The 27,630-nt window shown below is 29.3% G+C and overlaps 1 protein-coding gene across 2 annotated transcripts in view; it reads right to left on the bottom strand.

Moving 5' to 3' along the window:
* The window catches only part of LOC129981538 (cell adhesion molecule Dscam2-like), an 833,489-nt gene that overhangs the window by 289,240 nt on the left and 516,619 nt on the right, over positions 1-27,630 (bottom strand). The window lies entirely within an intron of this gene.

Below are 27,630 nucleotides of genomic sequence, written 5' to 3'. Positions count from 1 at the left end.
ATATTTTTATCTACATAAAACACGTTAATTATAATTTGGAAGTTTGATGGTTTTCATAATTCTAAGTTGTATCTCAGCAAGAAAAAAGAGATGATTCATTTTTAGAGGAAATTTGAAACTCAGTCTGTCTTCTATCTATTACTTTACATGAATTGATTCTATTCTGAAACATTCGGCTCTGGTTAGAATAAGATATTGTACACTGTCTCCATGATTTGGCTTATTATTATTCTGAATGCGGAATAATGTAATGAGAATGGCATAGCAATGTTGTTGAGCATTTTGAGCTATTATTAAATCAAATTCATATCGGAAATATATGTTATTCTATGTTTCCGGTCCCCAGATTTATTTAGGAATGACAATATAATTAAAATTATTTAAAAATGCATCTTTAAAGAAAACTTTATATGATTTTCGGATTAATATTGGATGCTTATAGTTATTCAACTATATGTGATCGCAGTTCAGAGAAAAATACCAAAAATCGGAAGAAAAAAAGATAAATATTGAGATTGCCATATAGTCTTAGAATGAATGGATGTCCATTCGCTCATTTTCTATTTTTTACATTGCCATTTATGAAGTACACGAAAATAAAGAATTCTAATCATCCAAAAATTCGAACTCGAAATTTTGACAATATCTAAGTTTCTTTCAGTTCTCATTGAAACACGACTATGTTTAAATCTTCAACGAAAAATATACTTTTGGAATTATGTCTGTCTCTCTGTGAACAAGATACCTCCAAACAGCTGTACGCTGGATAGATGAGATTTCGTATGCATCCAATTTGTACATATCTATGATATTTTGAATGAGATCCATCCAAAGGTAGTTTACCAATACGAATATAAATTAATGCGATAACAACAAAGCGAAGAAAGCTGCTTGCATAAAACGTGTTACAAAAATTTTTTATCTAAATTGTGGATATAAATATATATTAGATTTGAAACGAAATCCAGCTTAGAATTGACTACAAGTCTATTTAGACTTTCACAGATATATAAAGGGCCGTGGTGGCCTGGTCATAAGGTCTCGGCTTGTGAGTCGTAGGGTTTCAGGTTCGAGACCCCATTCCACAGAAGAACCGCCGTGTAAGGGGGTCTGTTGCACGATAAATCCGTCAGGGCCAAACGTCCTCCCGTTTGTGAGGTGTGGTGTGGAAAAGGGGGTGCCAGCTCAGGTGTCGTCCTCATTATCTGACCGTGATTCAAAAGGACGAGGTCCGTCCCAAAATAGCCCTAGTGTTGCTTTAAACAGGACGTTAATATAACTAAACTAACAGGTATATAAATGCGATAAGTTTTGGAATGTGCACTATCTAAACTCAAATAATAGAACTTATAACTCGTTATATGTAAATAATAACTTGAACCGAAAAGAGTATAATCCTCATAATTAAAACGAAATTTTATAATTTTTTTATTGAAATTATGTTGTTTTATTGTGCATAAAGAAGCTCGAATACCAAAATTTTATGTGATGAAACCTAAATACATATTACTATAATAGAGAAATAGAAATAGAAAATAGAACTAATACAAAATGGAATAGAAAAATATAACTAAGAGTGGAATTACGAGTGATTGCACTTTAGTATTTTAATAACATTGCCTTATAAGAGAATTATACAACAGAGACCATATTACATTGTCTTATTTCCTGATACTTAATTATCATTTATTCTATGTAACAGGCATTTCTAAATATTATTGAAATTTTATTAATATATATATAAATCTTTATTTAATAAATGTGAAAAAAAATTTACAATACGGAAATATAAATATGACATTAACTATTTTTAAAAATTCCTATGTAATTAAAAAAAAGTTACATTTTATAGACATCAAAAGCTTCTGCACAATAATTTATTAGCTCAATACAGTTGTTTCTTCAGATATGTAATTAAATTTATACTGCACAATCGAACATTTTTTGCGTTAATTACATTTATGCCTTCTCCGTTGGTACAAAATAAATAAAGAAAGAAGAAATACTCTATGTTATCTTTGCTTTATATTCCAAAGCAGCCATAACAGTTTTTTACTTATACGTATCTAAAATTAATGTTATCTGCAGTCATCATACATTGTATAATCCGGTAAAGAAGTTGAAAAAAACATTTCTGTTCTGCCCCCAAAATTAAATACGACTTTCCAAGGATTAATCCAACACCTCTCTCTACAACAAGAAATAAAGAAAAATAAAAACGACTATTGTGGGTTTATGGGCAATCTCGACGCGAACAAACGAACAAGAAACAAATTCAACCCCAAGATAAAGGACATTTATTTTTGTAATCCAGCTTCCCCATTTCGGCAGAAACCACAATAATAAGCCAAGGAAAGGCAGCAAAGAAATGAAAACTCCAACTCGAAACCCAACACTCCATCACAAGCTCTTAGGGGATACACATCTTTTCCATACTTTTCACAGCCCTTTCATTTATTTTAGGCACACCCAAGGGACCTACACCGTCCCCCTCTTTTTATTGAGAAAACAGAGCAAGTCGGTGTTTTTGTAGAGCGTAAATGTAGTTGGAATTTTTCTTTATTTTTTTTTGTCTAGTTTCCTAAGTTCTTACTTTATTTTCTTTTCTCGATTAAGATACTATTCTTTTTAACAGCGCCCTAGAGAAGAAAACAGTCCGGCTGTTCAGAGATACGGATGCGTTGAAAAAAAATTGCCAGATATGAAGTGGAAAGTTCTATCCAAACGGTTTGGATCGGTAATGATCCGTTGCCACAACTTCTAGGAAGCAGTTTAGAGTATTGATAGAACCCTGATGACCCCTGAAGTAAGCCGTAAAAATGTCGGTTGAGATAGACAGATGGGGCTTTTATACTCAACTTTTTGCTAACAGTGATGTATTAGCCGAGAGAGTGTCTGTTGTCAAAAAAATAATAGTTAAAAGCCCATTTTTCATCCACGTCGATTGGTTAGTTTGTTGCAAAGTTAAGAATGTTTTTAAACTGTTCGATGAATGTTTGTTTTCCTAATAATTTTTTTAAAAAATCTTAACTTATAGTCTATTGATTATCCACCCGTTCTCTGTTTTGACTTTTTTTATGTCCCAGATTAGAAATCCAATTTTCAAAATGCCCAATTTAATCTTTCATTTTTTCAATCGCAGAAAACTTAAGGTGGCCGACTACGTTCGAAGCAATATTTTTGAAAAATTAGATGTTTTAAAAACTATTTATGGTTTTTAGATTTATTGTCAATTATAAACACTATATATACAAAAAAAATATTTGGAAATATAATATATTTTGAGAAATAGGAAGATTTGTAGTAAATTTTAATGAAATTTTACCTAAACGGTTAACATTCTACACAAAATTATAATGCAGCAATCCTATTTTTCTTTGTACACAAGTTATAGAATATAATGATGAATGAAATGAACCAAAATCTAAGAAACATTTTGAGATGCAAAGAAATTATGGGTAAAAATCTACGTATATGTACATTTTTTCCATAAATTTACAACTTAATTTTTCTAAAAACACCTATAAATGAAAAAGTATTTCACCAACAATAAAACTTTTGGTTCATTTCATTGCCCACAGTATTTAAAACACACGCTGAAATTTTTATGTAAATACCTCAATTAGTTTTTGAGATATCATGTTAACGGTGGATAATTTTTATAAAAATTAAAGTTTGAGAAAATTGAAGTTAAAGAAACATTTTAGCTAAAAAATTGTTTAAAATTATCCTGGATGATAGATCAGACCTTCCTTTTCCTAGAAAATATTATTTTGGAAAGAGGAAAACCTGAACTACAAGAAATAATAATAATAAAAGAATTCACCAATGTGATCGAAAACCAGTGTTTTTAACGTAGTCGGATACCTTTAGAAGATGCACAGAACTTTACTTTTTAGCTTAATTTGGTGGTGGTATGTTTGAAAAATCAAAACATACCACTGGCACGTCGTGTTTTCGATACCATATCTAATTCACAAAATGTTGAAAATAGTGGATATTTGACATGTTATTTTGGTAAATGTTACAAGCTGGATTGATTATATCTTTCATTTTGTGTTACTTCATATTTTCCTACTTATATATATATATTTTAAAAGAATATCAGATATGAAGAGGAAAGTTCTATCCTCTTTGTTACTGATTATTCCCTTCATTTTGTATCACTTCATTTCTTTCTACTTATTTTTCAAAAACAATGCCATACATGAAAAGGAAGTTTTAACCAAACAGTTTGGATTGGTAATGGTCTGTAGTCTTAATTTCTCGGAAAAAGTTTAGAATATTAACACAGCTGCGTTGACTCTCAAATTAACCCTTTAAAGGGCCATTTTTTTCTAGTCATATTATGTTAAAATAGTTTTAGACTTGAAATTAGAATAAGAAAAGGGATTCATTTAGCTTATTAGATAAATTTAATTTGATTAATTAATTAATTTGTTTAATTAATAATTAAGTAACAAATCAAGGCACATCATTTTGTCTGAGATAAAGAACTGAAGCATCTAAGTTTCTGACTTACTAAAAAAATCTGTCAGAACTTATACCAACCTACATAATTTCATACAAAGATTGATAAATTTGGTGGGAAGCATACTTCCCACAGCCCTAGAAAGGGTTAAGCCGTAAACATTTCATTTGAGATAAATAAATAAGAATTTTTAGCTCAACAGTTTACTAACGCGATATCGTAATCAAGATTTTGTCTACTATTGAAAAATAATAGTTAAAAATCTCTTTTTCATCGAGGATGTTTTGTTAGAGTGTTTTTTCTTGTAGAATTAAAAATATTTTAAATTGTTCAAAAACATTTTATTTATTGCACAATTTAAAGATATTTTAAGCCTTTCGTTCATTGATTGTCTAGCTGTTATTAGATTTGCCATTGTTTCATCTCCGTAGTGAGAAATTCAATTCTCAAAAAAAAAAAAAAATAGTGAGAAAAATTTGTGGATAAATACAAAACATAATTCATTAGTTTAACTTTATACATTAAACATGGTAGTTAAACATACCATTGACGCGTTTGTGTTTTCTAAGCCAAATCTAAATCACAATATAATGTTGAAAAGAGCTGGCAATTTCTTTAATTGTTTTCGAAATATATTTTGTTAAATGAGGGTGACTGAATGGATCAATGAACTTAAATTATTTTATTCCGTACTAAATTGTTCATTGTTTTCACTAGGAAAATTGCAAGAGTATTACTCGTCTATAAATAAATCTTATAACAGAAATTAGAATAGTTATTGCCAATATAATTTCCTTTTCACCATTTATGACACTTGACAAGTATACGTACATGCATGCGAATATACGCAAAAAAATGTATACACAATTATCTAAGCTCAGTTTTCAAACATTTGACATTTTTCTTAATTCGAAAAAAAAATCAAAATAAGATGGAGTAATATTATATTAATAAAACTAACAGAAACTTACACTAATCTCAGTAAACTTCACGACATCTGGTTTTTAAAAGAATTTTAGTACGCATATACTTGATTTAATTAATTACTTAAAATGAACATCTATATCATAACATAAAAAAACACATAAAAATGTGAACTCTACAATTGGCGACGGTCAATCCTTAGAACTGATACTAATGTTTATAAACTATATATATGTATATTTCACATTTTTTCTTCTGTAATACCAATGAACTTTCGTTTGGACAATGCCAGATAAACCAACAGTATCTAGTGTACTTTTTAATGAAAGAGTTATTCTCTTCCACGCATAAATGTGTGGGTCTTGGATAAGGCTATTGATGCTACCAAATTCTGATATGTTTATTTTCAGAGATCCACACCCGAGAGTTGTATATATCGAAGTACACTAAAGAAAATCGGCGCATATGCCTTAATAAAATGGCATTGGCAAACAATGGATTCAAATATTGATCTTTGACATGAATCTAGTCCTTTTACTAAACCTAGCTTGCAATATTTTGGGTAATGAATCTCTGATATTACCGTACACAAGTAACAGAAAATAAAATATGTATTTTGGAGGTTATTTGTTTTTCTGACGTATTAAATCCAAAATATCACGTACAATGTAGTTACAAAATTACATGCTAAATTTTACTTGTTTAAATCATTGAATCATTTTTCAGTTATTGTGTTTATATGCATTTGAAAATACGAACTGATAGATGGACATCGTGTCTGATTTAGAAAGAAATATGATACAGATCTACATTTTAAATGTACATTTTTGAACTAAATTTCTTCAATCTAGCTCTCTGCGTTTTATTGTTATAGGTGATTTTCTCATTTGTAATTTTCTTTTTCAAAATAGACCTTTAAAACTTGATAGAAATCTGTAAATTTGGTGCGAAATCAATATACCAAATTTCATTGATTTAACTCAAAGCGCTTCTCAGTTATCGTGTTCATAGATAGACAGACAGACGGACAGACAGATAGGCATAATGACAACAATACGGTTCTCGAACTCAGGAATCTCTGAAACGTGAAGATTCGCCAGAATCTCAATTTCGAATTCTTTGAAGATTACATTACTTTTTCTTTGTACATTTCGTATGCTGGAAAGGTAAAATATTTGTTGTTACAATTACTATCACATTTTATTAAACTGATACTCTAAATGAAGTAGCGTCCTTTTTGGTTTTTTGGTAATACTAATCAGCAGTAAAATGCCAGATATGTCGATAACTGTTAAAATTTTATCGATATTTTCTGGTATTTGAATATATCAATAACAATATAACAGCTGGAAACAGAAGATGCCGGAAAATCGAGGAAAGTAAATAGTTAATTTTGAAAAGAATTTAACAATGCTTCCTTTCATAAACAGTATAGAGATAAAACAAAGAATAATGACTGCAAAAAAATGAGCGTGAAATAAATGCTTATAATTTTTCACACAATATTTTTCTCGAAACCTTCCCCAGATATTAAGTTCGATGTGCTTGACGTGATGACAAGCATATCTATATTTTCATGAATGATGCTAGCCATCTCGAAATAACATTCATTCTGTACATGATAATAAGCATTCGTCCTATTCTGCTGAGAAATAATGGCTACAAATAACACATTGCGGTATATCTTTGATTTATAATGTCGATCTACCTAATACTTTCGTTTTTATTTGCTAAAATAAGCTTATTGAGAAATATTCTGGCTGAAATATCCGCTATTCGGTTAGTTTTTGGTTGAAAATCATTCAAATCTGAGAAATTTAATTGGGATATTATATATATAACGCCTTCGAGTTTATTTGGGAATTTTTAAATTACATGAAGATAACGAGCTTGTCTAGTTATTTTCAAAATACACCAAGATCGCCAAGCTTTTTCTTACACAAAATACAAAGATTTTGCTAAGTTAATTGAATTTCTAGGCTTGTTTCACAATTTTGGATTACACCAAGATAGCCAAGTATTGTTATACATGCCGAGAGTTCGCCAAGATGATTGCATTCTCATATATACTTGGCGATTTTCGAATTACGCCAATATCCTCAAGATCTATTATTTAGAGGATGTCAAGATTTCGAATTCCAGACAAGAAGGTGGCGACAATTGGAATTTTTTTGGCGATTTCTTGTAGTAGCCTTAAAGATAAGCAAATATCAAATTTTGTTATTTAAAAAATATATATATATGAATTGGCTATGTAGATGCTGATATTATCGCAATACCAATGATGTTTCTTTGATGATCTGCAATAGGAAGGAATCTCACTATAGTTCATATTACAGCCTATTATTGGTTTGATAACCATACTAAACATGACTTTTAGTAATTATTAATTTATATGGTCATCAAAATGACATTTTTTGCAATTCCTATGTAATCGAGACTAATGTATTCTTCTGTACTTTAATTTTTTTCTTTGAAGCCAATGATATTGAACAAAAGAAAGATCTCAATGCAAATGAGTTAGCTTAGCAGCAAACTTGACCTTCCAACTACCGAAATTAAGAATAATGCCGAAAAACCCTCACACATTAGGAAAAGAATTATTATGTTTAGCTTCACAATAAGTAAATTAGTTTTTAAAAAAAAGGTGCTGTTTTTTAAAAAAAATATTTTAGTGTATATACAGGTCATGCAGAATAATATAAAAGCACTTATAACATATTTTCTTATACTGAATAAAAATTCTGATAAAATAAATAATTACGGATGCCATAAATAGAGGGATAAACATAATTACGCAAAATATATTTATTGAATTAACATTTTTATTCAATAAATGAACCCAATATTTAATTAATTGTATCTACATTTTGGTTAGAAATCTAGAAACACAAAAAATGATAAGTATAAGTTATAAAAAACAGCTATAAAGAAGCAAGCATAACTGTGCCTTATTCTAACAAATGATCATTTCTTTTTCAATAATTCAATAATCTGCAGACCATTTTTTTCTTTTAGAAGGTGTATACTGAACATATAAATAATAACGTGCATTCAAAACAACTGGGATAATGTAGCAACTATATTAATTTATTAATGTCTCCCGACATTTTTCAAATGTTAATTTATTCATGTACATTTATTAAATAATAATCTATACATATTCTTAAAGGAGGACAAAATTACATTAGATCTATAAAAGAAATTGAAATCATATAAAAAATACTTTTTTCAGACATACTATTACGAATTTCATTCTCCCTATTTATTATTCATTAAAGTAAAAAAAAAAAGTTTTCGTCATGTTTTTAAATCTAATATTGTAATCGATTGCTTTTTATTACAATAAAGATAAAAACCTTATTGATCTAGAATGGATGCTTTAAAATTGAATCTTTTAATATTTTTATTCCATGCTGGTAAAAGTGATGAATATTTTTAGGCTAATTTTTATCTTTTACTACTAATGAAGATCAAGGTTTATATGCTTGTGTGGTGGCGCTCTATAGGACAAACTGTTTGATGTAAAGCTAACTAATTTGGCACATTTATATTTTGGTGAGTAGGAATGTGCACATCGGATCAACTTATTCTGAAATTCTAATTAACTAAATATTAATGTATATTTCGAGATTTTTCACGATAATTCTGAAAACACTATTGAAGAAAAATACTATTTCACCACTTCAAAAAAAATCAAATTTTAATGAAATAGATTTGATAAAAATACAAACTTTTCCTGCATTTTGCTAATTTTTAAAAAAAAAATATTTCGCTTTTAATTTTTAACAATAGGTTATGTTGGTGACCTGACATTCAAATCGCTTTTGATGTTTCATCAGATATACAATTACGGGGTTTTTCTTGCATTGTTGAAACCTTATGTTTAAAGATTTTTCTTATAATATGTCATGTTTTCAAATTGAAATAAAATGCGAAATTATTATAACGTGAAATTCAGAAAACAGATGGAGCGAACGTTTGCGTTTTTAATAGCGCTATGACGTCATGGGAGTGGTTTCCATTAAATGGGTTCAAGTACACAATGAATAGATTATTTGTAAGGCAATTAAAATAACACAGATTTAATGATTGACTGAAGTACTCATGGACATAAGATTACGTGGAAGCAATTTAACTGAAATTAAATACAATTTGGCGGGTCATCTGATCGTCAAAGATAGCTAGTTTTCAATAAAGAACAACAGACACGTTCAAAATAATATTACTAATGACATAAATATAAAAAAAAATCTTAAAAACCATTTATAATTTATCAACCCTGAGTTTTCAAGCCAAACACAGCCAAGGCTTTCAGGAACCAAACTTTGCTTTATGGTTTCAAATGCTATGAACGCAGTACATATGAAGAGTGAATAAACACCCTTAATATCTACATTGTCAATGTTTGTGAAATATATTTCAACTTCAAGTAACATTTTCAGCCTTTTTATTTCCTCCTATACGTAGTTTAGAGAATGTATAGACACATCAAAAATTTCGAACTCGAGATTTTGCCGAGTCTCTACATATTTCAGAACTCCCTGAATTCGAAAAACAAAGTTCTGGAAAATTTCCGTCTGTCTACTCGTGACAAAGATAATTCAAACACGCTTTGAGTTATATGGTCTTTTCATCAAATTTGCAGAATTCTGTTATATTTTTAGTAAAATCTCTTCAGAGGACATCCGTCTGTTCAGATATAATTTAACATGATAATTAAAAAGCGAAGAGAGTTAGATAAATAAAATTTGGTACACATATTTAAAATCTATAGTATAGACACCTCTAAAATTTTGAGTCAAATACAGCTACGAGGTGATTGTCTGTCGGTCTGTTCTTTCAGAAACATGTAAACGAGATAATTAAGAAATGTATTGACTTAAAAACGTCAAATTTCGTAAGGGATTTTGTGACTATAATTTAAGTTTTGTCAAATCTTTGTTTCAATTGGTTGAGATAAACTTGTCTAAAACACAAATTCGATTTTTGGAAACTATTAGCGCATGCCAGGAATTAATCGCCAAATAATTCGCCAAGGAGACACAATAGATTCAGTAAAAACGCTAACTTTACGCTAAAAGTTAATATTTCGTAACTACTGTACGCCAGTGCCATTAGTGTTGCTCTCTAGCTTGACACGTTTATTAGAGAGTATGCGAGAAAATTTGAGGAGACCACTTGAGGTTTAAGGTCTTAATATTGTTTACAAATATGCGAATTTTGTAATTATAGCAAAAATATAAATATTTAATGATTGATTGACAATTTTGAAAAATTAACTTTTCAAATTTTAACTTTGAAGATTTTAACATTCATGTAAGTAAAAAATACACTTTTATAAATTTTGTAAAAGCCAAAACTACATCTGATTTTTCTTTTAAAATACTGAATAATTTTTGGACTACGTGATGGATTCATAAAATTTCAAAACAATTATTAAAACTTTCATTAACTCTTTTTGGATTTTGTTTTTTTAATAATTTATTAGTTCTTACAATTATATTGAGTGGAAAAAAAAATCATTTCTTTGGCAGGAATTTTTTTTAGATATTGCCAAAGAAATTTTTTTTCTTCGCCGGAACGTTTACCTCTTTTACTTTCTTTGGATCTTCTTAGGTGAGCTAAGCGACATTTTGGGGGTGAAAAAAACTTATTAATTATTCATGAAAACACTCGCCAGGCTGTACGGTGGGCTTAATGCGCTCTGGAAAAGCGTCATGAGCCGTAAAATTATAATAAAAAAGACATGAATAAAAGAAAAATTCTTTGGTATAACCTTGCAGGGGGAGGGGGAGGGGATGAAATAACGAAAGAATTGAAAAAGGTCCCCATATCTTTCCATATCAAAGTTGTTTTTTTTCCTACTATATGTAGGGTATATGTTTTGGGCTTAATTTTTGTCTGCAATATTGACGCCATTTTACCATCAATAGATTACTGCCTTAATCGCTAAAGTAGGAATTTGTTATTGTTTTCAATCTTATTATGTATTAGACGGTTCGATAGGGATCGATAGAAATGAACAAAAGTGTGCGGCATATGGCATTAATCATAATCAGGATAACCGCCTATTATTATGTCAGTTCTTCTTTTATGTCATAAGGATTGATGCGGCTTCACGCAGAACAAATAAAGAAACGTCTCTGCGGATTCGGTGCCATTATTTGTTGGAAAATACATTTTTAGGTCATGTATGAGGAAGTTGAGAAATGCCTACAGACCTAGCTATTAACGTTATTTTCACTAAGAATCTATTGAGGAAAATATATTTTTAGGTCATGTATAATAAAGTTGAAAAGTGCCTACAAACATAGTTACTAGCTTTATTTTTACTAAGAATCTATTGAGGAAAATATATTTTTAGGTCATGTATAATAAGTTGAAAAATGCCTACAAACATAGTTACTAGCGTTATTTTCACTAAGAATCTATTAAGGAAAATATGTTTTTAGGTCTTGTATAATAAAGTTGAAAAATGCCTACAAACATAGTTACTAGCGTTATTTTCACTAAGAATCTATTAAGGAAAATATATTTTAGGTCATGTATAATAAAGTTGACAAATGCCTACAAACGTAGTTATTAGCGTTATTTTGACTAAGAATCTATTGAGGAAAAAATATTTTTAGGTCATGTAAAAGAAAGTTGAAAAATGCCTACAAACATAGTTATTAGCGTTATTTTCACTAAGAATCTATTGAGGAAAATATATTCTTAGGTCATGTAAAAGAAGTTGAGAAATGCAAACAAACGTAGTCACTAGCGATATTTTCACTAAGAATCTATTGAGGAAAACATATTTTTAGGTCATGTATAAGAAAGTTGACAAATGCCTACAAACATAGTTATTAGCGTTATTTTGACTAAGAATCTATTGAGGAAAAAATATTTTTAGGTCATGTAAAAGAAAGTTGAAAAATGCCTACAAACGTAGTTATTAGCGTTATTTTGACTAAGAATCTATTGAGGAAAAAATATTTTTAGGGCATGTAAAAGAAAGGTGACAAATGCCTACAAACGTAGTTATTAGCGTTATTTTGACTAAGAATCTATTGAGGAAAACATATTTTTAGGTCATGTAAAAGAAAGTTGACAAATGCCTACAAACGTAGTTATTAGCGTTATTTTGACTAAGAATCTATTGAGGAAAAAATATTTTCAGGTCATGTAAAAGAAAGTTGACAAATGCCTACAAACGTAGTTATTAGCGTTATTTTCACTACGAGTCTATTGAGGATGTTCTAAAGATATAATTTTCGTGTATCCTGCCAAATTATCTCGGAATTATCTTTTGCTAAAATTGCTTCCTTATTTCAGGGATGTATATTACAGTATATGTATAATGTTAGAATATTATTTATGATTATTCTGCAAGTAAATTGAAGTATATGTCATTACGAATTTTCTTATGGTTTTAATTTTTCTGTTAAAGTTTAATTTGATTTGTTTTGATAGGAGTACTAGGAAACAGCCATTTTTGATCATATTATTTCAAATATGTAATGTATGCATAAGTAAAGGTAATAAATAGAAAATGCCGGGTCGTGTGTTAAAAGATATTGAAAATCCAGATACGAATTAAGCTTTCTAAGGGTCCGGGCCGCGGTGGCTTGGTGGTAAGTCTGGCTCGTGAGCCGTAGGGTTTCAAGTTCGAGACCCAATTCCATCTAAGAACCGTCGTGTAAGGGGGTCTGTTGCATATTAAATCCGTAAGGACTAAACATCCTCCCAGTGGTGTGGTGTGGAGAGAGGAGGGGATGCCAGCTCAGGTGTCGCCCTCGTCATATGACCGCGGCTCAAAATTGCGCTGTCCGTCCCAAAATAACCCTAATATTGCCTTAATAACCCTAGTTAATATATAACTAAACTAAACTAAACTTTCTAAAGGCTCTTAGGTAATGCATATATTATTTTCTTTTATGACTTTTAAAATTTTAAACCAATTTTTTTATATCGATTTTTACTTCTCATACAAGTAGTTTTAAGCAGCAATTTTTAACAAATTTAATAGAAAAACACTTAATTATATATTACTTTTTAAACACTTAATTTAGTAATTGCGCATAAAATAATGGGCAGCTGAAATATAAAACTAATTTAAATTAAAATAATAAAAAAAATACTTTTTTTAACAAGATCTGAATAATAGTTAATAAAAGTATCGTATTTTTTTTTAATTTTAAGAAACCAATTTTTTTTTAGAATTACAAAATAAATAATATAAAAAATTGCAAGCTAATAAATTAGGAATGTTACAAAATTAATGTTCCAAAATAAATTTAAAAAACACTTGATTTTAATTTGAATGAGATGAGGTAGATTATACTATAGTTTATAAGAAAGCAAAAAAATTAAATTCAGATTTCTGCGAAAAAAATTCTGTAGGTCTCAGGGATGCTTAAAATTGTGGGGACCCCTAGATAATTGTCTATTTTGCCTATTTAATAATTTCATAATGTGAAAATCTTATTTTATTTCATAAATTAGTCAATTTGTTAAGTATGCTAAAATTAGAATATGCTTTAAAAGTAAAAAAATATTGAAATAAAAAGAAAAATCGGAAAGGAAAAGATAGTAAATACAGTAAACCTTTAAAAAAATGAAAACGGCGGATGTGTAAAATGTTAGCATTCTGTTACAATGCGCCGAAATGGCATTGGATACTTGCCGATTCCTCCAATAAATGCCTAAGTGTGAGTCAAGTGTGGCCGATTCTTAGCCATGAAATAACTGTACTGAATTTTTTGTTGGATAAACTAATCCAAAACTCAATGAAATGTTCAACAAAGTGAAGTTTATTTACTTTTTTAGATTAGCAACGGGTTTCCCATTCTGAATGAAAAATTGGATTTACATGTCTTCTATGTCGTTAATAGAGTAGGAGAAGTAGAGTTTTGAAAAATTATTTATTAACTTGCGCATCTTCGTCTACGTATTCATTGCCAAATATACTAAAGCAGAAGAGAACAGAAAATCGTAAACTAGTAAGTCTATTATGTAATTCGAAAATATATTGATTTTATGATAAAATAATTTTTAAAAATTATATTCCTCCTTTTTTTTGTCTACTTTAACGTTTACCGTCTCCTTAAAAGATTTTGGAACCATTATATAGATTTTGTCAAACTTTTATTTGCAATAAATTAAAAACTATATGCATGAATGAAATTTAAGAACTTTATTTTGTCAACTAACTAGCGACTTTCTTCATTGTATCGCAATAATTTTCAAAATGTCTTGGGGCGTCGGTTCATTTAAAAAATAGAAATTATTTTTATTTCTTCAATAAAATTAACGGTGCACATCTTACTGAAATTAGTCCAATTCCGGGCACTATAATTGTGCATATCCATGACAAGGAATGGAACTAAACGCAACAAAACCGTGAAACTACCATCAAATTATAAATGCTTTTATTAATAAATAATCCCTTTAAGTACTTTTTGACTTGCACATGACTTATTGGGATGTCTTCAACCAGAATGCCCAACTTTTTCATTCCAGAATCAGGACTGCATTTTCATATCCTTCTGCGCTTGTGAAAGAAGTTCGAAAAAAAAAGAATAATAAAAAAAGGGGGCGTTGGAAGATGTGAATCCATAAGGCCATTTTTCTAGTCCTAAATAATACAAGAAATAAAATACCATAACTGAAATCCTCCACAGTGAAGAGGATTCTTTCTAGTACGTCTTTTTTTCGTTCGTTTCTCTTCCCACCAGTTTTTAATGCCCGGATGTTACAAAGAATCTCCAGTGAGAAGAGATACAAACAAAGGGGGACAAAAAAAAGAAGAAATCTGGAACGTTTCTTCTATGTTTGTAGCACAAGTTTCATAGCTCTAGAAACTGCAAGAAAGAGTGACGAAAAGAATAAAAGAATAAAGAAAGAAAAGAAGAGAGTAAGAGAGAGAAAAAGAGAAAAAAAATGTCCCATCGTGACTAGAAGTCCCAGCTTCTGTCCCCGGGACATTAATGCTCTTAGACAGGGTTTCGATGAAAAATGAGGGTTCTTTCCTCTTGTCCGGATGGATCTGAGCTTTCATCGCATCCCCCACTTTTTTTCCTTGCGTATCCTTTTTTTTATGGTTATTTATTTCTACATCGTCCGTTTCTGCACCATCTTTTTGTTACTTTTCTTGCGTTCGGTCAATATTAAGTATGGGTGGAAAAACTATTTATGTTAATTAAATCAGTGGAACCGGATTTAAGAGGGTGTGGAAGCTCTTGAAAGGGCCTAATGTTTTATTTAATTATGGATGTTTTAACTTTAATGTTAAAAAGCTGACTTAATGGAAAAGATGCTGTTATAAAGTATGAGTCCAGTAAAAATATTCTTTGGTTAGACAGATTTATATGCAGAAAGGGAAAATATCATAAACATTATAGAATTACGTCTAGATTTAAGTATTAATTTTCATGGAAGATTCATATATTTAAAAAAAATTAAATATAAGTGTGTTGTTTTAATGCAAACTCATTTTTTTTTCAAATTCAAAAAATTAGAATAAATAGAATCTTTTAAAATTGAGATACATTTTACTGGTCCAGGGTTAAAATTTCTAATCTTAATTTTAGTTTTTAACTTAATTTCTCTTCTTATTGGATACGCAATTATTAGAGGCAGCTTTTTTAATTCTAAATCGTAGTTAACAAAGGATATCAACAAATAAATAGTTTATCAGCTAAAATGAATCTTTAATTTCTGAACGTAATTAACAAATTGTAGTGCGACAATACTCTTTATAACTTCAATTTCAAATAGATGAAAATAATAGACGAGTTTCAAGAACATTTATTTATTATTTTATGTTCCACTTTTCACATGACAACACGAGCACGAAAATACACTACACTCATTTAGAATACAATCTAATAATGACCCCCCTCCCCCCAGAAGGTTCATGGGAAATATGCCTTGATGTTCATAAAGTAACGCCATCTGTTGTATTAAAAAAGAATGTATAAGAATTATGTAACCGTTACAAAACGTCTAAAGCTTAATTATTTTTTGCATTTATTCCCTGAAATAACCTTACTATCAAAATATAAAAATTATTCAATTTTCAGCGAGGCAGAGTTTTATTTGATTCATGATTTATAATTTTTCGATCAAGTAACATAACATATTAATTTTAATTTTGATTTAAATAATTCAACATTTGAATGCTACTTTACATAATTTGATAGATTTGAGAGTTTCACTTATAAATCATCTACCCGATGTAACTAATGTTGTTGTTTCTTATGGCAGACAAGCCCGTGGACAAAGTCAGCGATTTTAAGCCGAGAATTTTACGTCTCTTGTTTTCAATAGCGCCATCTAGGACAAAGAATACGGCTTAGCTACCCAACCCATTTTACGGGGTGGACTTCTTTCGAACATTTCATTCACTCATCCACAGATCGTAATTTAGACCTGAATCAGAGAATGATCACCTCTAAACCAATACTCCCAGTGGCATTGTCTCGACTGGGAAGAATTTGTGACCACGGCAGATTTATACGTGCACGAGCCACCTTATAAACGGAGAGTCTACAGCCGGTGGGGTTTGAACTCACTACCCCGGGATGCGAGTCCAACGCCTTACCAACCAGGATACCCTGGCCTGATTTAACTAATAACTTATAGTAGCATGCATTCGTTAGAGAAGATAATATTAAAGTAACATGCCGCCTATATATATGTATATATGAAATCTTATTAGTCCTTAAGTAGATCAATTCAAATTGATTATCTAGATAAAAACTTTAATACAAGTATAAATCCAGAAGAAAAGAGAACTATCCTACCATTAGTTATTTTTTAGTATAAACTGAAAACTTATCTTTTTTATTTCCTTTCATTTATTATAAATTGACATTTCACCCAAAAACCAGTTTAGGAAATATTTTTAAAATGTAGTTTAGAAAGCATGTAATTTTATGAAATATATATAAGGATAAAGATACTTTTTTTTAAAGAGCCATTTAATTAAGGTGCCCTATATATTTGAATTTCGTAAATTCACCTAAGATTTACAACTACAAAATTATATAAAAGTACATTAAAAATAAAGAATAAAACATAATTTATTTATAACAAGAACGTACAAATATCGAAGCAAATTCATCATTGTAATAGTCAGTCCTCCTACATCATCATCATTAAACACAATCTTTCGAAACACAAACGAGTCCATCTAAATTCCAACTAATCCAAATATTCCACAGAAGTAATCCCTCATTTAATTAGGCTATGCATCCTCATAATCCTCACTAATCAGACAATGCAATGCATTTTGCTACATTTAACTTCACTACATCATCTCTAATAACATGTTCCCTCACTTTTATAATATCGCCTCCTTTAAATGAAACCTAACTTATTTACCATCAGGCCCTTTTCAACTCAGTGAAATGAATATAAGCACTTAGCATAGGCGATTCGCGTATTAAACATGGCCACTTATGGCACGGAAACTGTTATGGTTGGACATTAGCTCTAAAGTATCGTGAAACTCATAGACATTTACTGCGGTACATCCTGGAGTGTTAACCATTTACGAAATGCTACTGATATTAGAAGATATTATTCGTCTGTGTGTTTGCGAGGATAAGGTCATATGAGCTCTCGGGAGGCTGAAGCATGGGATTTTGGGTATTAGGATTGTCATAAGGGCCATAGCTCACTTAATCATCGAGCCCTCTTGCAGAAACAGATTCAAACCATCCACCGCAGGAATTATGGGAATAGATTGTGGCAGTTATGGCTTTGCGATGCATAATGAAGCCACTTTCGAAAGGCAGTTTATAGCAATGATTCACATCCGAGAGCCGAAAAATAATGTCTTTAAATGAACATAAAAATTTCAGTTTCAGCACACATTCAAATTATTAAAATGTAGAAAAGAAAGCAAAAATAAAATACTGGAAAATTATTTGAATTATTTTATTTTATTGGAGAACAGTTGCTGTTTATTTGAGAGCGACTTGACAGTTTACTTTTCAGATTTGGTACTATCAGATGATGATTATAAAAAAGTAAGGAGACATAGGATTCTATTGGACACTCTTGGGATTCATTCAGTCAAAGTTGAGATTTTTTTACACATATGTATTAAAATAAAAATTCGTAAAATTTCTTAATAAAACATTTTAAAACAAAATATATTATTTTTTTTAAAAAAATTTAAAAGATATATAACTTTTAAAAATTTAAAAATGTTTTATGCATATCTTAATTTTTTTTCTATTATTCTTTTCTTACTATCCATTGTAAATTTATTTGGAACAAAAGTACGTATGATTTGGTAATTCCAACTAAATGCTAATTTTTTAGAAATGTTTTTATGTACCCTTACTTAATTTTCATAAGAATTTTAAGTTTTTCTGAACTAAAATTAACTTTTAACAAGCTAAAAGACTAGAAACATAAAATACATACCCCACTTTCATTCAATGTTTGACCGAAATTTTTACTATCAACTTTATTTAATTTCTTCAAAAATTAAGGCACCTGGAATATTTCAAAGATATTTAAATCTAATATCAATAATATTTTGAGAAAATTCATTAAAATGTACTTTTTTTTCTTTTTAACCCTTCAAATAATAATTTTTTTGAACAAACATTTTATAACACTATTTTAGTTAAATATAAACATATATTTTGGTAATGAAACGATAAAAATAAAATTGCGCGTTTTCGTCCATTTTTGCTTATTTCAAATTCCCCTGAACCTTTAACTTTAAGGCTTTTCAAAATTTTCTGCTATCTCATTAAAAAGATTTTTTTTCTAGAACTGTCTAAATGTGAAGGATAAAAAAAAGCAGTTATTTTCTTCTGTTGAATGCAAGTTAAGTCAATTGTTTTGTTGTTTTTTTTACTCTGCACATATTACATTACGTGTTTCTGTATTTCAAATTCAGAATCTTCTATCTATTGTAAACATTTTAAAGAGGATAATGCTCCTTGTTTAATGATAATATGTTCATTAAGCAGATAACAGACATTTTTGAATAACAATGCGATATCTCCTTTTCTGGAGCCCGATATTTCTTTACGCATTTTTTACCTTTTTTGTGTTTTTATGTGTACACGTGCGTTTAAAACAAAAATTTGAAAAGGCAGGCGTATAATTGTGGAGGATCTTTAAAGATCACTTCAAAGAAATAATCCAATTTTATCCATTTTTCAAATGTTGTCAAGATTTCTTTGACAGCTATGGTAAAAGTAGTCAGAGAGGCGCATAAAAAAGCAAAAACAAGAAAGAAAAACCGCGAGAACGTATTTGGATCTTATATACTTTAAGACAGGAATTTAACCCTCTAATATTTTGATTCAATTGAAAACAAATAATCTCCGCGATTCAAAATTTAAAATTACATAGAAGCCAGAAATCGAGAAATTAGAAAATTGTTTTTAGAACATAGATTAGCTAGAAACTATTACATATATATAAAGAAAAAATATGGTAATTCAAAACAAATATTAACAGTACGAAAATCGTTACAAAATACAGAATTCCAATTTTCTATGAAAGGCCTCGAGAAAATACATTGTTTTATTATTTCTTTTGGGAATTCTGTAGTATATATTCCTTATTCATTAATATAACAAAATTTTGTAAGCTTTTAATATATAAATATTATTATAATTATATAAATATTTCAAACATTTGAATGAGGCAAAAGTTGTCAATTAATGAAATTATATGAATTTCACCTTCCATTATGTAGCACTCTGAATGCATTATAATTCTTCAAAATTTAACACTTTTAAATCATATACTTAAAATAGTTACGCAAAAATACAAACTGTTAGAATTAATATTCATCTTTTACAAAACGCATATTAGAGAAATAATAAAAATATTGAAAAGTTGTTAGAAGGCACTGAATCTCGAAATCAAAATACAGCGTAAATTATTATTTTACTCAATTAGTTTAACAGGTTTGATCGAAGCAAAACGTCGCCGATAAAGAAAATATCTACAGGCAATATTTGTATTATACTATTAATTATCTTAATACAAATATATTAGAAATTAAATGCTGTGTTGCCTTTTGTTCTCTTAACATAATAATAAATATTAATAAATCTAACTACTTGCTTATACATATAACGTCATTGTATTCAAAATCCCCAACTGAATTTTAAGAGAAACAAAATATTCAAAGCGAATTAAATTCCTTTAATAAATTAGAAAGGCCGAAAATTCTAAACATATCATATTACATGGTGTCTTTTAGATTACATTTACACATGGAGTACTCATTATTTTAGAAGCATAAGCGTTTCTGCATTTGAAACGATGCATAACAATCAGTTTCCGTCCATTTTTTCCCTTTGTTGTTTTCAAAGAAAAATTGAGTCACATTTCATTTACTTACTTTGATCCTCTCTTTAAACCCGAAATAATAAACATTTAAATCAAACTTTATGAAAAATGCATTGCTTTAAAAGCTTAGTTATTCAAAAATATTCAATGTAAATTTAATGTTGCGAATTCTTGTTCATTTTATTTATTTATTTATTCTTTTCTCTTTGAATTCAATTGTTCGTTTGCAATTGTAAAATATGAAATGATATGGTTTATAAATTCAATAAATGTTCTTCTTAATTTAGATAAAAGTTTTCTGTAAAGCATAGATAATTCAAATGACATTTCTTTTCATTTAAAAATTTCCAATAAGGATTCTTTTTGCCAAATTTAATTTTCGTTTTATTAAGTAATAACACATACAGAATGCAAAAATGAATTCAAATTCCATCTTTTTTTTCATCTTAACTCTGAAGTTTATTCCTTGATAATACATTGGCAGACGATTTTGATTGATTTAGTTTAGGCTTAGTACAAATGATTTCAATTTATTCATAATCGTTTTATTGCTAATATATATATATATGTGTGTGTGTGTGTGTGTGTGTAATGATATTTTAAACTGTTAATTTAAACCAAGTTAATTTCCAAAACTTCACCTTAATTTAGTCCATAGTAATTTCATTCTCTTATTTCTTGATCCAATTCCACTTTCTATTTAATTAATTCAACTGAAGCTGTGTAAAAATTACTGGGCCATCAGTTGTCCTTGAAAAAGTCAACACGCGTATTGAATTGACACGTGGCTGGAAATCCCATGTTATATAAGACTAGTGATCATTTGTTTCGCCCTCCCTTCCTTAATTTTGCTTTTGTGCCGCGCTGTGGCGTACGTGCCTTGTCCGCGACCCTGTTTGTAAATAATTATGCTTGCCCAGAATGAATATTAAAAAGAAAAAAATCCAAAATGTCTATTCACTGCTTCGAATACTGCTTCAAACATATTATATATATATATATATATATATATATATATATATATATATATATATATATATATATATATATATATATATATATATATATGGAAATGAATTATTTTTTTATTAATAAATAAGTTATTTTAGTATTTCGAAGCTGAACAAGAGCGTTATACAAATGATGAATTATTCATTCTGTAATAATACCTACAGCAACCAAATTTGATATTAAATTAAAGTTAAGAAAAAAATTATTCTACAAGTTTTTTTTTTTTACGATTTATTTAATTGTATCTTTAATATGAATTACTAAGCTACAGGACATTCCTTAATTATTCGTTAGCTCCATCTATCGGCAATAAATTAAATTACCACATGAAATCGGTGATCTTAAGTGTAAAAGAAAAACGTATTATTAGCGTGCTTTATTGTAAAAGAAAAACATGTTATATAGGAGTATTTTTTTTCCGAAATTCGATTAATTTTTGAGTTGATTTGTTTAAAAATCATGATATGTAATAAAGGCATTAGTAAACTCTTAAAGATTAGTTTGCATTTACATTATTAGTTAACACTTACTATCATATTATAAAGTATCAATATAAATCAGTCTTGTAATAAGTTAGATATATAAGAAAATTTGCTGTGTTGATAAAATTGATCATAAAGTCAAATTTTAGTAGAAATTACAATTTATTTAACAGGATCAATAACAGAGAAGAAAAATAACATTATCTGTGAAAAATGTCACTTAAAGCAATGTTTAAAAATTGAAGATATTATTTTTTCTTTACAAGTTGTCAATAAATGTTACATGGAAGAATTTATGCCGCTGAAAAGGAACATCAGAGAAAATTAGTTATTCTTTGAATAAAAGAATATATCAATATTTTAGGCGTAAGCAAAACAGAAAACAATATCTCAGCATCTAATACATAAAACATGAGGAATAGAATATGTTTTATGTATTAGATGCATAAATATAGTTTTTTTTATTAATGGAACAGAGGCGAAAGTTAATGGACAGCTTGATTGAGGAATAGAAGAGTTTCCGAGTTTGACATTCCTTTATATTTAGTAATACAGGAAAAAATAATTCAAAAGATTTATAAAACTGTGTTAGAATGTCTTATAATCATAACATAAAAATAACTGTGCCAAGTAAACTAACGACAATTAATGGATTAAAACACAGTTGATCATTATTAATTTTAACAGTACACGGAAATCTATGAAACGAAATGTCGCCAGCGAATGATCTAATCTGCATTGCTAAACATCATATGGGGCAAGTCAGCCATCTAACTCTCTGACCCGCCACGAAGGGACATGAATTTAAACCATAAAAACTGAATGACCGGACCGCCGCAACAGCAACATTGACGGGAACTGTGGTTGAGTCCTAAGGGCCATCACCGACCACGGTACAACCCTTCCAGAAGGAAGTACGTCCCGTCATCGATGGGAGGAGTCAGATCCCCCACCTATTAGTGTACCCTCCAGGGTGGCGAGATCCAACCACCTTGCCGGAAGCATCTCATCCTCATTTCGAGGTGCCCCCCCGGGGGGTTCATATAGGGCAAAGAAACTATTTTATTACAGATGGTGTATTATATTACACTGTATTACAGAGAATACCAGTTAATAATACAACGTTGTACCATTAACTACATTTTAATTCTAATTTTCTTCTTAATTTTTGAAACAAAAGGATTTAAACAGACAGGAGGAAAGGGTTTAAGGACTACAGCTATTTATGCCAAGACTCTGAATTAGCGTTTACTTTAGAGCAATTGTTGACCGCAATAGGATTTATGTAACCAAATCAAATTTCTGTCTCAGTTGAAAAACCGGACATTAGCAAAGAAGGAAAAAGAAGTTAACAGTTATCCAATCCACATTCCATTGTCCTAAAGGTAGGCCCATGCGTATTGTATTGATATCAGATAGTTGACTGGCAGAAAGATCTATTTGAATTCGCATTATATATTTCCTACTGTGGTCATCAATTTACTAAATCTAAACGAAGTATCATTATAGTTAACTTAGTAAAAGAAAATTCATTATTTTACTCTCAAACTCTTGTTAAACGATAGTACATATCTAGTCTTCAATGAAAAGTTTAAGCAAAAATAAATAATATCTTTTTCATAAAACTATATGAAGGTTATTTTTGGATGGAGGTTTAAACTATAAACAAACTGCGAATCGAAATGATACATTTCTTTAAACTCCTCTAACGCTCTGATCCAATATAGGCTTAAACTATACCATGAACATTTCAGAAAACTGAGGTTTTTCAATTAAAGGTATATTTCAAATAGACAAAATTAGAAATGACACAATTCTCTAATCTTTTCTATCACTCTGACGCATGATAGGTTCAAACTGTACCATGAACATTTCAGAAAAATCAGGTCTTTCAATTAAAGCTATATTTGAAATAAACAAGATTAGAAGTCACATACATTTCAATTAAATCATGCTTCGTACTTATGATCACCTGGTCAAGATACCACGTTTCTGGCACCTGGTAACAACAGGTTCTTAAACCTTGTGAGAATCATGCATTTCTAAATGCAATTAGGCTTAACGTTATTCAAACAAGAGATCATACACCACCAAAATAAAGTAGAATCTAACTCCGGTTGCACCTTAAATAATCCATTCCATGCCCCTGCCGGTATTGAAATCCCGAAGCCTCAATAGCAGGCTCAACAAAAATATCATCTGACGAAAAGCGAGTGGCTGCTGAATCCTTTCCAGTGTGAAAGAAATCATCTATGGAGAAAACTTCAATTGGATTTCAGCTCTGAATTCGCAATGCAATCAAAGATTTTCTAGCAAAGTAAACCTCCATCCAAAAAAAAAAGAGACTAAGCCTTCCTTTTTTGTTTGGAACTCAAAGTTTTGAAAAGAACAGGATTTGAATACATCAAGGTCCTTTAAAAGAAGGAAGTGGTTGATTGCATTCTCGTCCCTTTTCTTGGAAGAAAAGAATTCATTTTGGGAAGAACACCTTCAGCCTTTTCCCGGGAAAAATTGGAGTTGAAAAGTACCTAGACAAGAAAATGCGAAGGCAAGTCAACAATAACTTCATTCCGGAGCGTCAAAGAAGGCTTTTGGAATGGAAGAAAATTATCAGGTTTGTCTTAATCAGAAAGCTTTGACGGGGAACTCGAGTTTGAAAAGGACAGAGGAAGAAGTAGCATTTTTGTGTAATGAGAAATGAGAAGCGAAAATTAGATTTGTAAGATAGGTGACAGATAAATGAATTTAAAAAAAAAAATTAATTAATCTTTGGAATAAATCAGCATTGTAATTCGATATTAAACAATATCAAAATATGAACATTCTTTAAATGACTTTGAAGGCATAGGTTCAGAGTGAATTAACCTATTTGAAATATTGTTCAAGCAAAATTCTTTCTATGATTGCAGAGCTGATACAAATGTTGTAACAAACTTATTCCAACCCACTATATTTATATGGTTTAAATAAAGTTTATGCAATAAAGTTTATGGTTTTTAGTTTATGCATGGTAGGTTGAACATACAAAAACCGAAGGAAATGAATTGATGGAAGGAAGTTATTCTTTGGTTATAATCATATATAAGATTTGTCAAAAATTGATTCTAAAATGATGTGGCTATAAATTGATCATGGCAGTCATGCTCTCTGTTGGAGATTATTTTGAAGTAAAAAACAAACGTGTACTAGAATTTTCTTGAAAATTTGCCAGAAAGACCTTTCTGCACTCTCCCATTTACTGAAGTGAAATTTTTGCATCAAGATATATCAAGAATCTGCAATGCCGTTTTGACCAAAATAAGATAATATTTTCCGCCTTTGTAACGAGTCTTTAATTCATAGATTCAATTGTATACGCTATACTTAGTGGAATTTTTTCAAATTACCACTGCTGATTTTGTATATTTATTAAATCTGATTCTCTGGCATTAAGGGAAGACAACCTATACGTCTGAAAATCCTAATCCTAAAATCCTAATCCAACCTATACCTATTATTATTATCATTCATTTCAATAATAATAATAATAACCACTACTTGTATATCTAATCTTAATAGCCTGCAAATATACTATTAAGTAGAAGAAAGATATTTTATTATGGGAGATCGAGGATAGGAAGGAGCTTACATATCGGATATTTTCTCTCAGTTATACTACTATGTAGCTATGTATTTTAACCATCTTTCATTCGAAGATCTAAATGCATATTCCATATATCGTTTTACCATATTTTTCTGATAATTCATTTCTTCTCGTAGTACTTTTAAGGAAAAAAAATCATTCTTTTTTTTTCTTTCAGATAAATATTTCATAAAGATTAAAATCATAAAGAGTAAGGGCCGTGGTGGCCTAGTGGTAAGGTCTCGGCTTCGGAACCGGAGGGTTTCAGGTTCGAGACCCGATTTCACTGTAAGAGCCGTCGTGTAGGTGGTTCTAATGCACGTTAAACATAATCCTCCCGCTGGTGTGGTGTGGAGAGGGTGTGCCAGCTCAGGTGTCGTCTTCGTTATCAGTCTGTGGTTCAAAATTACGAGGTTCGTCTCAAAATAGCCCTAATGTTGATTTAAAACGGGGCATTAATATAACTAAACTAAACTAAACATAAAGAGTAATATCAGGAGAATTAGTTCACTGCAGTAGTATTAAAATATGACTATTTAATAAGAATTTTATGCAGTAAAGGCTGTAAAAGCTGGTACATTTTCTTGATTGAACTTCAAAGGATTAGTCATCCAAAGAGATAATGTTTGTATCTGTATCTCAATGTATGCACCAGTATCTAATGTGCATCTCAGAATTATAGAAAATTTCAAGGACTATAATATTCTTTAATGACCATAAGATAACAGTCCACATCTTTCCACAAGACGGAAAACATTAGATGCCAATTTCCCAGACAATCAACATGTGCAGTAGGTATTCTTTAGACTGCGTCTAATCAAATGCATGATAATTTTTGCTTTTTTGGACAGGTATTCTGCAAGAATGGTATCCTTCATTTAAATTTCGAAAATAATTTTAAAATTCCGGAAATCTTTGATGGAAGTAATACTTTTTAAAATTATAAATCACTTTCTGTTTAATGAAAAACTTCAATGTTTGTAAGTGAAAATTTGAAGATGTGCGAAGTTTCATTTTTGAAAATGTTCCATAGAATATATCTCAACTTCTAATATTCTAAAACGAAAAAAAAAAGTCTTTTCTTTTTACTTTTGTTCCTTTAAATTTCCAATTTAAAAGGATGTTTAAATATTTTTCTTGTTTGTAGCACAAAGATAAATTATCTTTTAAAATAAGTAAATGAATGATTTTTTAAATCTATATCTTGCTAGTACATATGTACAAATTGTATAATAAACAATTAAATATTAAATTACCTTTAAACTTAAAAGATGTTCTAGTTATTAATACTGATTTCATAATCGTTTTTGTAAAGCTATATAACTACTTCAAGCATTCAGAAAATTTCTAAAATATATTAAAAATTATATTTAAAATAAAAATATATATTTTCAACTGTATATAAAAGGAAAAAATTAAAAATCTTCTCATATCAAACTTAATAATAATGATCGTGAATTTTGTTTCTTGATTTATTATATTTTATAGAAAATACCAAGAGTAAAATTAACATATTTAAATGTCAAGACTGCATAAAAAGTTCATAATTATCTAATTTTATTCTATAATAATTTGAATTATCCTTCAGAAATAATGTTTTTTCCTTCACAAACGAAATGAATTTTTGAGTCATGAAATATTGTATAACTAATCCTTTTTCATATTTTTTCAAATATATTATAGAATAAATATATGAAATCAAATATATGAATGTTATCGAACACATAAAATATGTATATATTCATATAAACGTTAGAACAATTTTTTTTTTCAGAATAATTCTAGAAATTCAATATAGC

The sequence above is a fragment of the Argiope bruennichi genome, chromosome 8 (assembly GCF_947563725.1).
Source record: "Argiope bruennichi chromosome 8, qqArgBrue1.1, whole genome shotgun sequence".
NCBI classification, from domain to species: domain Eukaryota; kingdom Metazoa; phylum Arthropoda; class Arachnida; order Araneae; family Araneidae; genus Argiope; species Argiope bruennichi.
The sequence above is the reverse complement of the archived record's forward strand: the minus strand, read 5'-3'. Positions and strand labels throughout refer to the sequence as shown.